At 47.2% G+C, this 12,780-nt stretch overlaps 1 protein-coding gene across 28 annotated transcripts in view; it reads left to right on the top strand.

Moving 5' to 3' along the window:
* rbfox3a (RNA binding fox-1 homolog 3a) overlaps positions 1-12,780 on the top strand; it is a 1,730,437-nt gene that overhangs the window by 1,508,841 nt on the left and 208,816 nt on the right. The gene's annotated exons all lie outside the window — the stretch shown is intronic.

Below are 12,780 nucleotides of genomic sequence, written 5' to 3'. Positions count from 1 at the left end.
GAATCTGCCCAACATGGGCTGGGATTCTCCCCTACCCGGCGGGGCGGGGGGTCCCGGCGTCGGGCCTCCCCAAAGGTGCAGAATTCTCCGCACCTTTGGGGGCTAGTCCCACGCCGGAGTGGTTGGCGCCACACCGACTGGTGCCAAAACCGGCGCCAACGGTCTTTGATGCCCGCCGCCCGGCGTCGGGGCTGGCCGAAATGCCTTCGCCGGTTCGCGCATGCGCCGGTGCGTCAGCCTCCGTCTCTTCCGCCTCCGCCATGGTGGAGGCCGTGGCGGTGGCAGAAGAAAAAGAGTGCCCCCACGGCACTGGCCCGCCCGCCAATCGGTGGGCCCCGATCGCGGGCCTGGCCACCGGGGTCCGTTCGCCCGCCCCCCCCCCCCCCCCCCCCAGGACCCCGGGGACCCGCTCGCGCTGCAATCCCGCCGCCACCAGAGGTAGTTGAAACCACGGCGGCAGGAGAGGCCTCTCAGCGGCGGGACTTTGGCCCATTATGGGCCGGTGAATCGTCGCAGGGGGCTCGCCGATCGGCGCGTTGGGCACGCCGATCGGTGCGGCGTGATTCCTGCCCCTGCCAATTCCCGCGTGGCAGAGAATTCCGGCCACGGCGGGGGCGGGATTTTCGCCGGCCCCGGGCAATTCTCCGACCCTGCAGGGGGTCGGAGAATTTTGCCCATGTTTTCTGTTGTACCAGCTGCCACTCTGAGGTAGATGTGTATTCCTATTCACCTCAGTTGGACACCTTGGTCTCTGCATGGCAATTGCTAGCCCTCATAACCACTATGTCCCCTTGCCCATAAATGCTGATTACCTCACCCTGTCCCTCCTCCTCCTCAACCTTTCCCGTGGAGCACATCTAGGCTGGTGCCCATTCCAAATCGAAGCCGATAGTGGTCAGGTAGTTGGATATGTTTCAGTACACTTGATGAACCGTTCTTCTTGTTCTGTGAGGATAACAGATGACACATGGTGACTCCAGAAGCATTCTTATTCATGTTGGTGTTCTATTGTCATTAGATAACATATGATGCAATTGTGCACAATTAGAGTTTATGAGCAAATTAATTTAACACAGAATATTTAATTACTGCGATTATATACCAGAGCACCAGTCCAATTCCCACACTTCTAGCATCCTTAAGAATCCTGAATAAAGTAACTATGAATATGTTAATTGCCCGGACTGTCACTATTCACCGCCATTACTCCACTAAAATTGGCAGTAGCTTATGGAGTCTGCACATGTGCAGAATAGTACAGAAATGCAGAAGCTGTTGTCAGTGATTCTATGGCCCACCAAAGGATGCGGTGTTAAGACATCCCTGAATGCAATCAACATAAGTCATTTGAGTTGACAAGTACTTCTACTCATACATTGATAGTCTTGTTGTAACAAACAGGTACACCTTGTTGAATGAGCTGTAACTAAGGATGTAATCTACCGGCCGCATTGAGCTTGAGCTTGAGCGCAACCTGGCCAGCAGATCCCCAGGAGTGGCCTCCCGCCAGCTTCCTGGCAGCCTTTACTCCTCACGGGATACACCCAAGTCCCATGAGGCATCGGAATCAGAATCCCACCCAAAAGGCGCACACCTACGCAGGTTTTAAGCCTTCGCAGGCAGGCTGACCCAGGATCTACAGGCCACCGGGAACTCCCTGAAAAACCCGCCACAAATGAACTTAGAAATTTTTCTGTCAAATTCCGCCCTGGGTTTTTAACCATTAACTTGAAAATTGCTGCCAACATGAAACTGAAAATGTTATCTTTGCAGAATGTCAAAATTCGCCATGAATGGCAAAACAATCCACATTTCACCTTTGCCCTTTTTCTGAAAATTTAAGTTCAGCAAAATAAATGATTATGATTAGATTATGATAGAAACTAAAATAAAGGGAAACAAATTTATAAAAAAGGAAATTTAAATTGGAAATGAAGGATTTTAAATGCATTAAAATAACTGGTTGGCTGCCTGTGAGAATAGTTCAAAGTGATTGGCTGCTTACTGTACCTGCTTTCATCCAGGATACCTCAATAGGGTAGTGCATTTGTCCTTCTGGCAAAAAGAGGTGTTTGTTTTAATGAGGCTATGCTGAGCACACTTCATCACCAGAGAGATGTCATTTGCATTGGTTTTTCCCATCCCGTTTTTCCCAATGGTTCCACCCCAGACATCGAATCACGGCCAAACCTAGCATTGAAGACCTCAAGAAGAATGGCCTTTTCTTCTTTTGTGATGGCAATGAGGACTTCATCAAGGTCAGAATAGAACTTTTCCTTAATATCTTCATCAGAGCCAAGGGTTGGGACATACGTGCTGATGGTGGGGGCACATTGGTTGAAACTGAGCTGTAAGTGAAATGTCACGAGTCATTTATATAATTGGGAGCTCTGGTAGTGGAACCAAGATTTCAGATGGCAAAACCAACTCTGTGGAAATGAGGGTTGCAATCAACCTTTTTGTTCACGTCAAAGGTGAATCCTGCTGCTTGTCCATCAGCTGCCCCTCTGCAGGAAGGCTGGTCTTACTGAGCACTGCAATGTCAACTTGGAGTCTTGATAGTTCACGTGATACAATTACATTTTATTTTTATCTAGATGGTCAGTCTTGAGCTTTCTAACATCGCAAGTTGCAAAATTTGAAGGCTTCTTTCTTTGACCACAAAGGTGGTGATCCCGCAGAGTGTGGTTCCCCAGTCAGGAGCAACTGGGACAGCCTGTATTTAGTGTGCCTTTTCTAGCAACATTCCCATATAGGGGGAGCAGAGGGTATTCTGAAGAGGACTGGTCAGTCATTGATGCTGATGCCCAAAGTTATCTCTGTCCCAACACAGGTGCCCAATAATCTTTATGCATCCATCACCTGTGTGCAGATTCTTGATTAGGGTTCACAGCCAGTCGCCAATTCTCCATCACCACAGAACTTGGAAAATAGACCTCAATAGAAACATATGCGTGACATTGTTCAACATGAGGTCATTGGGCGTCCTCATTGTCCACATGATCAGATTTCAGTGTTGTGTCAAACCACGGTGACCAGAGCCACAGCCACCTTCGCAGCTGGTGAGACACACAAGGTGGAATTTCCCGGCCTTTCCCACGGGCGGGATCTTCCAGTCTCGCCAACATCAACCAGGTTCCACAGTGGCAGGTCAGGCGGGCCACGCAAAACTCCATAGACTCTGGAGGGACCGGAATATCCCGCCAGCCAGAATATCCGGCCAGCGACCTGCCACAGGAAATTCCGACCACAGAGGAGGGACTGGAAACTTCCAGCCACAGTCTTCTTTCTCCTGTTCAGCCGTTGAGGACTTTTTCCCTCCTGGATTATGTCATTGTTTGAATCAAAGAAATAAATGATCTCAGTATTGCTCAACCCATGCAGGGTTTGTATCAAAGATATAAATGACTTCAGTATTGCTCAACCCATGCAGGGGACTGTGCCTGATGGACAGATTGTCAACTTGTTCGATTGGTAACAAGCATCCACCTAGCCAGGCCCAAAAGTCCAAGAAGAAGGAGACCAAAGTCTCAAACTCTAAAACAGCCTGAACAAAAGAAGCAATTCCAAGCGCTGCTCACAACCTGTCTGGCAAATATTCACGCACCCAACTCAATTCCAGAACAGTAATATCAAACACAGGTGCCTGCACTGGACCCCTGTGCCCAAACCATTGAGTTTGAGCATTGTCAACACCAGAACTGGCTCAACGAAAATGATGCTGAAGTTTGTGACCTCCTGCAACAAAAACGAGCAGCCGTCATTGCCTTGCAGGACAACCCAAGGTCACAAGTCAAAAAAGGCTGCCTTGCAATAGCTCTAGGCAAATCTGGAGGATAAAGGTCGTGTGGTGGGAAAAGAAAGCTCAGGAGATAGGCAAAATGCTGATCAGCATGACATCCAAAGCATTTTTGAAGCAACTCGGGCTATCTCTAGATCAAGGTCATAGGGACAAAAGCCTCTTTGCTGACAGGATGTTGCTTCTCTTAGGGTGACAGTGCCATCTGTCAACACTGGAAAGAACATTTACAACAATTCCTTAAACATGAATCCACAGTGGCAGCTGACACTCTCTCAGCTACCCCCCTGTACCCTGTTGTTGAATCCATGGATGGATCACCATCGATGGGAGAGCTGCAACAAGCAAAGGGCTGAAAAGGAATGAAGCCTGTGGCCTTAATGGTATTCCAGTTGAGGTCTTCAACTTTTGCTGAGTCTTCAAGATTCCAGGCGCTCATCCTACAGTTTTGGGAGGAAAAACTCTCACATGACTTTAGCAATGCAACAATTGTAACTATGTTTAAGAGGGGTGATAAACCGTGCTGTGGAAACTATCAAGTTATTCCCCTCTTGTTCATAGCAGGGACAATCGTGACATACATCCTCCTGAATCACCTACTTTCTATGACTCCCAGAGACACATTGCAGCTCTAGACTTTACTGAGTAGGGTAGGTGGATTGACCACTCTAAATTGCTCCTTAATTGGAAAAAAGAGAATTGGGTACTCTGAATTTTTAAAAAAATCTCCACCAGCCTTACCATTCTCAGACATCTGTGCTCCTCCAATTCTGACCACTTTACCATCCCTGATTTTAATCTGTCCAACACTGGTGATGGTGACTTAAGTTATCCAGGCCCCAAGGTCCGGACGTCCCTCCATAAACCTTTCCAACTCACTGCCTCTGTTTCCTCCTTCGGTTTTATGAAGCTCTTCAAACCTCATGGGGGGGAATCTTACCATATCTTGTCAAAGTGTCGGGCTTAGGCTGAAAACCACTATGTCGCTCTCCAGCTGCACAGACCAGTTTTCTCTCCAGATATTGAGCTTCTTTAAAGAAACAAAAATGTGGACGTGGTTTATGCTGTCACTCTGGCAGGGTGGGGCGTGATAGAGCCGGCAACCGGCTCCACAGAGATCTGGCCATCTTTAAAGGGTGTGATGATCAGAACTGAAACTGTATCGGGTGCCCCCCCCTTCCCCACCCCCGCTAGACATTCATTATGCCCGGGGCAATCATTGGTAGCACTGCATGAGCTCTCCCCCTCCCGCCAACACTGTGGAAGAATCACCAGCATTCACCCCTCTTCCAGTGCCCGCTCCACCCCCTTGCCTGCAAGTTCCCCCCTCACTGCCCATTCTCCCATTGCCAAACACATAACTGGAAACTGCGCACCCCCCCCCCCCCCCCCCCCACCCCCTCCTCATGGGTCCCCCACGATGGCCTGCCTGGCACTTCCTTTGGCACAGGCTGGCATTGCCAAGTTGGCACTAACGTGTTGGCACAGTGCCAACCCAACAGTGCCAACCTGTCGTAGGGGACAGTATCAGGGCACAGCCCGGGCATGTCCCTCTCCCTCCAGGGGCTATACTTACCTTTACGGCCCTGGAGGGCTCCCCTCAAATGAATCCCATTTTTCCAAACCTGTTGTAAAGTTTGCCGACGGGACAGTATGAGTATTCAGTGACGAGGGGAATCATGCGGCTGGTGCGTTGGTCAATAATATTTATTCAAATTTATTACAATGAGGTCTTCGGCCTTTGTAGGCTGGAACATCATTGTGCCACTGGCGAGGGACAGGGAAAATCAGCAAACTCTGATTTTGCGCCCTCATCACCATTTTCCTCGACCACGGATGCGGGCTGAAAATCACCCCCACCTCTTTGACCAAGCTTTTGGTAATCTGCTCCATCATCTCTCCCTTAAGTGGCTCAGTGTCAAAATTTTCTTTAATAATGCTCTGAATGCATCTGAGAACATTTTACCAAGTTAACGACACAATAATAAATGAAAGTTGCTCTTGTTCAATAAAGTGATTTTTGCATTCGAAAGCTGCAACTACAGTTTTCCTCGATGCCCATAAATATTCAGTGCTGATGGACTTCCAAATAGATCCCTCAAGTTGTTTAGATTGCACTGACCCTTCAGTAACATGCTGTCATCCTCAGCATCACTTTTTCAGAGTCATTGGGAGCCCAGACATTTTTAACCTTGGGCCTCATCATTGACACTCTGGTAGACACCTTGACTGGGAAACTGAAGCAGGTGAGGCCTATATTTATATTTTCTCCTACGCCTACAGGTTCCATGCAAAGCAAATAAGTAAGGAAAGCATTTCTCCAGAAAACACAGAAGTTTTGACTCTTCCCCACATGACTGAAACTGGGCTGGGGGTTTAGGCAGCAGTTAAAATGGAGCAGGAGGCAAAGCCCACTGATTTCCTGCCTCGAGCCTGCTGGCTGCAATATTAAATAGCAGGCACCAAGGCCACTCACCTGAAGTCGACGGGGTCCTTCCTTAAATATGAATGTTGGCACCCAATGATGCTACTAGGCCCTTCTGTCATTTTAACCCTGATTCGAGTATGAAAACAAAGCAGACCAGACATTGATCATTGGGAGAAGGAAAAGAGGCCACTTGAGATAAGTGTAGGCCTCACCTTCTCCAGTTTCCCACCTCCCAACCCCTAACCTTTTTCCCCAAATTGATCACAACCCTGGAAGTCCCACAAATCCCATTTTTTCTCTTATTTTGAGACCAGCTAGCAACTTCTGAGTCGCCCATTTTAGCAACTGATTCAGTCAAGATGTCTCCCACAGTGTCGTTGATGAGGCCTAAGATCAAAATTGGCTAGGCTTCCGCTGTCTCTCCCAGCTACTCGCCTGCCCATGAACTTTAAAATTCCCCCATGTCTCATCATTAAGTCAGGCAATTAGCACTCAACCATTTCCCACAGCTAGATAAATTGACTTTTCAATGTTTATCCCAGATATGAAGCATTAAAGGGTCATTCCTGCAGGTATTGCATGAATGCCTGTTTATTTTCTATTACTGCTACTAAACCACTCTCTAAGGATGCTTATTTTTCAAAGCGCTGTGTATCTGTGACGTAACAGTTTCATCTAAACTTCTTCTCACAAGAAGTTACCAACCTGAACACTAACTTTTGTTCAAGTATATTCACAGTTCTTTTGCCAGTCTTATTTTAAATCATATTCCAAGAAGACCATTAAAAATGGCTTGGTGCATTTTTGTTTAAATTACTGTAACTCCATCGTAGAGATTCTAGAAAAATCTGAGCAATCATGTACACCATCACAGAGCGTCGACTCTTTCTCTCAAGTGGCACTGCCAAGTTGGCAAGGATACTTGCATGTTGCCAGTTTGGCAGTGCCAAGGTGCCCAGGGACCAGGTTGCCCATGCCAGGGATCAGATCCTGGGGTGCCTTTACCATAAGAGGTGGGGTGAGGGTGGGCTCGAGGACCACAGAGGAAGTAAGTAGGGTGCAGTGGCGGAGAGTGGGGGGTGTTTGTTCGGAGGCCGCGGTGGGGTCACTGAGGGGGGGGGTTGAAGATTTGGGCTGCCTTTAAAAATGGTGCCCTGATCCGCACGTAGGCGTCCTGTACCGACGAGCTGAGCTCATACATGCAGCGAATGACTAAACTGTTGCCCCGACGGGGCGTTCCTCGTTCCTAAAAAAATGGCAAAGTGCCGTTTAATAGCGTGCAGCGCCGAGAAACACCCCGCTAAACGTGCTTGAAAACGGACTCTGAACTTTTTCCACGGAATAACGCCATTAATCTGTGAGGCAAATATGATAGCTGAGGCTTCCATTCCACGAGGTGGAGAGAATATCATTAAGGAGCTCTTGATTTATGAAGCAACGCTGGTCAGAAGTTAGCCAAAATAAAATAGAAATGGAATCTGTGTTTTTCTGCTGATTTCAATTCTTCTTCTCTCTGAAGGGTACAATGTACATGTGGGAGTTCTGAGTAATCACCCCTGAAAATCAGCAGCAGCATTATTGTTCAGTACTTTAGTAACTCAAGTGGTGGATGAAAAGTCTTCGGTCTCTTTTTTATTGTCTTAAACTAATCCATAGATTACTGATATGTTCAGTTACAATTAAAATGAAGCAATGTTCTAACTCATTTTTCATGGCACCCAATCCAATTTGTCTTACCTGCAAAATGCAAGACCCATCGTTTCCTCTGGCAACAAGCAACTGGGGTGAGAAAGTGGGGCTCATAGCGGCCATTTTCTGGGCACCACAGGAGCCTTTAGAGTTCCAAAATGGCACCTGCACCATGCACAAGTGCCCTCTTGTGCTCATGTACTGGATGCCATCTTAATGGAGACATTAGCATGCACAGTAGTGTTTATCTGCCAAAGTTATGCAGACCAGGTACTTCACAAAATCAATCAACATTCAATGCCAATTTGACATCAGTGCTACAGCAGCAGGACAAAACACTCCACATTATTTATAGAATATGAATTACTTGCAGGCTATTTGATGATTGATACCTTCCGGCTCTTTCATTATACTTCCTGTTGCACAGCATCCAGGTCTGTAGGACTGGACCCCGAGCATTGACCCCCAAAGCTTTTGTGCCTCTTGGCCCCCTGTGGAAAAAGGATGTCTCTGCCCCTCTCCAGATCTTTCACTGAGACCTCCAGTTCAGTGGCAGCAAACTTTGGAGCCTGCACGATAACTCTCAGAAACTTCTACTGCCTCTTCCCCTTCAAGAGGTGCAGGCCAGCTTTAAGTAGTGATAGATTAGTTAAAACAAACATTATGTATGCAAATTTCATCCTTGGGAAACTTAATTCAATATTCATTACTTGGCCAGTTGTTGGCTGATATCAGAAAAAAATGACTGTGAAAATTGTCAGGGTGTCATTGAAAGCCAACTAGTCCACCACCGTTTTTCTTCCCAATGTGATGTATAATTGAAATCAGTCCAACTCTTTGTTATTGACTCAATGTCCTCTGAAGTAGCTGTGCATACGGGTCAGTTGTTACGTAATCAAGAATGGGCAATATATGCTGCACTACCAACATTGCCCTGAATACACAACTAAAAATGAATCAAGATTTCTGATCAAAGGGTACCTATTTTTCAGGAATACCTGAGAAAACTAACTTAGGCCTTGCACCTACGACCTCCTAAAATTGGATTGTCTGGGGGAATCAGACAGCAAGGTAAGGGGGGGCCAGAGAGGTTAAGCATGATCTTCCTAGGGAGACACCTAGACGTAGTTGTAGAGCTAGGAAAGCCATTGAGGATCATTGAGGGCACCGGGAGCAGCACATCGGGAGTGTGGGGACTTGTATTACACATTAAATATCCTTGTGCACAACGATTATGACACCTCAGTCACTTACTTCTGCAATGTGGGATTACCTCCGAACTCTTGGCCCATCTCTCCAAGCATCTCCCCCTTCCCATGGCACCCACCCACCCTCCGGCCGTGGGCATGTTCCCGGAGCTGTGTCCTATCCCCTGGGTATTCAGATGTTGGCTGCTGCGTGTATGGTGTTGCCTCCTGCGGTGTTGAAGTACCACATCAAGCTGTGGTTGGGATGCTAGGCAATGACCCCCACATGCTACATAACCCACCTACCCACGGTAATTCACTTGGGATGTGTGAAATCCTCACTTAACCACAATGACCATTTACCTATAAGTAATAGCCTTCAGCCACACGGCCAGAGGCCTCAGCAATCGACGGGGTTATGGGGGTTGTTGGGGCAGACGGGCAGGGACAAGTGTAGCCCACAGAATGTGGATTGGCATGGTGATGTCACGAGCGGTTGCCCCCCCCCCCCCCCCCCCCCAGCCTTCTATGGCGGTCCATCCTTGCAGAGGGTCCCTCAACCCCCAGCTGAGTGGCCCCACCCCCCCACCGAGCACTAGGGTGGCAGAACCCCCGGGCTCTTTTCCTGTGAGCAAAGATGGTGACTCGCCTCCTTGGCTCCCTACAAAAGCCCTTGCACCACATTTGTCAAAAGGAGCACTAATCAGTACCAGCGAGACCACTTGCGAGGGAGGCCACTGAATGACGGGAGGCCATTGGATATGAGGTGGTTTTTGTTAATTGTATGGAAATGGGGCTTAAGTGGTGATAATTGGTTTATCGGCACGCTGCGGGAGGATCCTGATTTCGCCTACGAGAGCGGGCCTATTGCATCGCAAACTGTTTGCCGCCTTGCGCGGTTCTCTTTTTTGGCATCTCTCGCTAATCACCGGTCTCGTTCTGCTTGGCAAAGAGCCTAACTAGGCTAGAGAATCACGCCCGCAGTGTATTGCAGGAAGGTTGTATTTGCAGCTAAATTATATTTTTAAAAGAAGCTGTATTTTAACTATGTGAAATATGTACCAAGAAGCCAGGGCATGAAAACTGTTGGCTTTGCAACACAAGTGAACCTGAAATATCCTTACCTGTCAGTAATGTTAGCTGAATGTTTTGCACAATGAGTCTGAGACAAGAGAAAGCAGCGGTGTTTAAAGCAACATTGGACTGAACTTGTGGGCATGAACTTCTCAAAAGGGAACAAAGTTCCCGAGCGAGCGTGTTTCGCTGCGTATTTCGCTGCGTGTTTCCCGCGACTCGCAGTGCCGAGAAACACATGGCTAACCAACGCAACTTGTTTTGTGTAAGGGGCTTAAATGGGGAACACGCAGCAAAGGCCGCACATTGCCCCATTTATAAATGCCGTCCTGATTTCCAAGGCCCCGAAAAGAATCCCCGACCTTACCCCCCCCCCCCCCCCCCCGTGAACCTCAGTTGAATCCCGTTAGTGGGGTGCAGATGAAGGCCTGACTCCCTCTGGCAGGCTCTCCATGATGTTGGCAGGAAAGCGGTTGGAACAATATGGGGTGCAGGTATTGAGACTCATCTGAACAATGCCTGGAGGCTGTCTCCGGATTCAGAATGGAGGACGCCCACAACTTTGGACCCCTGGAATACCACAGCAGTGAGTGGAGGGGGAGAATCTGAAGGTGGATTGGCCAGATTCGGTAACTTGGATGGAGTTCATCTTCCAGCATCAGAATGTTCCTGGCGATCCAACTTCATCTACAGGAGGTCCACCTTCTTTCTTCAATCATGAGCCAGTGATGTTGGGTATTTTTTCGATACGACACCTGGACACAACGGCAGGCGACACGCCATCCAGGCCTGCCCCGCCACTGTGTACAGCATGAAACACCCAGGCGCATAATTAATGAGGTTGGGGCCAGAAGATTTGTCTTATTTCCCGGCAACCTCCGCAGCGTGAAACACTCCACACTCCCGTCCCCGCCACGCAACCTCGTCTCAAAATGAGAGAAATCGACACAGCAGTGTAAATATCTCACTATTATTTTCATCACATCTACTTTCATTTGTTTGAGTTCGTACAGGACACCCTGATAACTTGTGAATTGAAGCTGAAACATTTGGCCAATGTTCACTTTGTACAGAAATAATGTTTGAGCCCTTGGGGCTTTAACTTTTGACAAATAGGTTGTTGCATAAATAACTGATTTCCGAGGAATTTAGTGAAGTATAAATGAGTTCTGGGCCAGTCTTCCTGAAGATATTAAAGGTCAATCGTATCTCATTTTTTTTTTGGGACGGATTTATTCACCCTTGCCATTTTGGGATTGAGAATTTTTTTTTTCTCGCTGTAAGGTAGTTGAACATTTGTGCTTGTGACAGGGGCAGTGAATGTATACTCATAGTGAATCTGCCCCACAGCTTTTGCCTGACTCCAGTGACTGTTTTGTGCAAAACTCCCAGTGTTGTCTGATGAGCAAAATCAAAGTAATTAAGGGGAAGCGGCAGCAATGGATGCACTGAGACAGAGCCAATCACTGAAATTATTGAATTATTAAAGTCTGAAATCACAGCACACGGAAAAGGGGACAATTGTGCTCTCAGATAGGATCCTCAGGGGACTCACTGTTGACCAGACTGATAGCAGCACTGACAATTAGAATAAGCACGGGAGGTGCACCGAGGTTCGAGATCAGTTCGTATCCAGTAATTGGGTATTTGTACCTGTGCTTATAGCAATTATCAGATGTGATGAGGCTGAAAGGTGAGGATTTAGTTCCGTGTCAAACCTGCTGTATTATATTACACTGGATTAATCAGGATCAGGGGTTGATGAAGCTGATAGGATGAGAGTTTAACCAAATCATCAATCCTGATAAATAATCTGCAGTGTTGTATTGCAATAAATGAAGACAGTGATCAGGAGGAGGATATAGCTGAAAGGGTAAGGGTTTAACGACAGTCAGTGATATTATACTACAAATAGGTTAGAAGAAAATGTAGATAGGACAATTAACCTAGATTTACATTTGAACTGTTGCTTTCCTCTGGTCTCATCATTAAAACTTTGTATATTCCATGAAGAAGCACATGTCCGGGACCTGTGACTGGGTGAGCACTTGTGTTATAACAGGCTTCAAACTGGTACTTATTACATGTACCCGTGCAGTTTAACTTAGAGTCGGCACATGGCAAAACCACCTGTCTGTTTTGGGACACTCAGTTACATTTATACCAGAGCTCATATTTATTGCTAATCTAGAAATTAAAATGCCCATTATCTATATCGTAGCCTAGCACCGACTGCTGCACATAAAAAAGCATTGCCGTGGGGATTTGTTGCTTACTTCGGAAACATGCCTATGTAGTGAACTGACAAAGAGGGATGCTGGGGTTGTGAAGGGAATTCTGTTTCTCTTCATTCCTCTGCTGCTTCCCAGCTCAGGTGAGCAAAAGCCCTTCGCCCTACCTGTCAGATTTGTGGAAAATAATGAAGGCAAATATCATTATGTTAATGCAGAAGTAGAGAGAGTTATGGATCTGGTATAAGGGATTGGAGCAGCCAGGAATTAGAACAGCTTAATGGGCCCTGAATAAAAAGATAGTCCTAATGACAAGCTGGCTGACAGTCCTAATTAATAAAAGTTATAAAATCTGCTGTCAAGAGGAAAACA

Source organism: Scyliorhinus canicula, chromosome 18 (assembly GCF_902713615.1).
Source record: "Scyliorhinus canicula chromosome 18, sScyCan1.1, whole genome shotgun sequence".
Lineage (NCBI taxonomy): Eukaryota > Metazoa > Chordata > Chondrichthyes > Carcharhiniformes > Scyliorhinidae > Scyliorhinus > Scyliorhinus canicula.
This window is presented reverse-complemented; position numbering and strand designations above follow the sequence as displayed.